Genomic DNA, 2475 nt, shown 5'->3' with positions numbered 1-2475 from the left:
ATAATGTTCGCCATGTGCAGGCACCATTCTATGTACTTTATAAACATTAGCTCAAGTCCCTTTTATAAAATGTCATAGGTCAATGCATCTGGCCCTTCATATCCATGGATTTTCAACTATGGATTGAAAATAGTTTTCCATCTGCAGTTGGTTAAATCTGCAGATGCAAAACCGGGTGATTCAGAGTGCTGACTGTATATTTTCAGGAAAAAATCCTCATATAAGTGGGCCCATACAGTTCACAACTGTGTTGTTTAAGAGTCAACTGTATTACTATCGGTTCTGTTTCTCTGAAGAACCCAGATTAATACATATGCGTAGAATAATATTTCAAAATATTACCCAGCCATGATCATTTCAACACTCCCCTCCTCTCCCTTTTAATTCCCCCAACTACTTTGCTTCATTTCCTTCTTTGCTTGGCTAGTTTAGCTGATTCAGACAAGGAGTGGTAATAAAAGAAAGCTTATGATGGGAGTTTGAGGTCACTCACGATATTGGTGTCTGGACATGACCTGACAGGTTCTATCCCTGAAAAGTGTGGATGTCATGAGTTTATAACAAAGGACAAAATATACTTTGCCTCTTCAGGGCAACTTCCACATTCACCACGCTGAGAACTGATTGTGTTAGGCATATATTAACTTCTGATTTTTTAAATTACATTTTTTTTTACTAGAAGATTTATTTTCAACAGAGACAAGAGATAAATTATGTGATTTATTTAATATAGACATTTCTTATTGGCAATATCAAAATTGCTCACATTAGAAACTTTAGGTTCATGAGATCCCATTTGTCAAGAAAATATCTGTTATCATGTACTTTATCTTGCTTCCGTGATTTATAATGAGAACTGAAAATCAGAATCTTCTGTGTCCTAATCCTCTTTCTAACACTTTGTCTTGTTGCAGTCTTTGGCATGTCATTTAATCTCTCCTTGACTCAGATTCCCATTGGTAAAATAAAACCATTAATAATATTTGCCTCCTACAGAATTGTTGTGAAGGTTAGTCAGTTAATGTTTTTAAAAATTCTCTACCCATAGAAAGAGCTATATCATTGTGGTCTATCAGAATGCGTACTGCCCACATTTTGCTCTTATAGAACGTCCAGTCTTTGAAAGATCCTTCAAATGAGCTTTGCAGATAAACAAATGTAGTATTTATGCACTATAAGTGGCAACATTTTTATTTTTTTGATCTATTTGAGAATTCAGGGAATTTCTGTATATGGTTATGGTTATTCCCTTTTAAAGAATTTGTTTGTGGTGCTGTCTAAACATACACTTGTGTCCATCTATACATTTACCCATATATTATCTGGGTAGATGATTTCCTGATATTGTTTGTCATGTGTAATATGGCTTGTGTAGGTTAGCAATTTTAATTATTAATCTTCCATGTGTGGTGCCAGATTTTTCCAGAATTTAGAAGGGAATCGCTAATCTAAACTTTTTTTTTTTTTTGACAGAGAGAAAATTATATGTTTAGGTCTTTGACTTAATGTCATGATGACTCTTCTTCTGTTCAATCTGTAATCATTTAAAAGTAATAATATGGATGAATCACTCTAATATAAGTTTTGCATTTGGATTATCAAGTTCCATTCAAAGATGCTGCTAGATTTCAGTGGGCAATGTACAAGAGTATCAATTTCCTCATTCCACAGAGGTTTTCGAGTATTCAGAGGGACATTGAAATGACAAATAGGCCAAATGTTTTCTCTAATCACATTATTTATTTCTTTCCTAGTCTACTATATCAAAGCATGTCATGTAGCGTGCACCCATCTACTGATCACATCAAATTAAATCAAGGAGGTAGCAGGGGTGCACCATATTTTCCAAGTGATAAATGTTGTTGTAATTGTCCAATGGTCACTGGAAGGAAAAATTTCAATAAAATGTCAAATAATATTAGCAAGTGATCACAATATCTTGAATTTAGAAATAAGAAACTCTGAATAGGAAAAATACTTAGCACTTACTTTACTGCAAAGGACACTTCTCAAGATGGATAAGAAGGAATTGAAGTTTATAGATGAATACTTAGAAGACTGGAAGACATCCACTGCTATAAACCCCCTGGGTGGATGAGTGTGGAATGGGGAACAAGGGAAAGGAATAGTCAGTGGCTTGGAATCTAGGTGTAGGGTAGGAGGGAGGTAGTGGTAAGTGACAGTCTTTTTTAGATGACCAGCAAAGTAAGAATTACTTTGAATTGACCAGCAAAGTAAGAATTACTGCGTGGAGGTGTGCAGGATTCCAATTTTTGTATGTTTTCAGAAAATGTTAAGAGATAACTATATGACACCCTTTCTTTGTCCAACTATAAGCCCTGAAGATACTGGGAAAGAACATGGAAAGAAAAAGGAATAAAATATGGATTCTTTACTTTCTGGGAGACTATTAATCATCCTATGAATGCTCTTGCTCCTTTCCTCCCTGATTTTCCATTTTCAGGGAAAAGACTT

This window comes from Pteropus alecto, unplaced genomic scaffold (assembly GCF_000325575.1).
Source record: "Pteropus alecto unplaced genomic scaffold, ASM32557v1 scaffold95, whole genome shotgun sequence".
Classification (NCBI taxonomy): Eukaryota; Metazoa; Chordata; class Mammalia; order Chiroptera; family Pteropodidae; genus Pteropus; species Pteropus alecto.
This window is presented reverse-complemented; position numbering follows the sequence as displayed.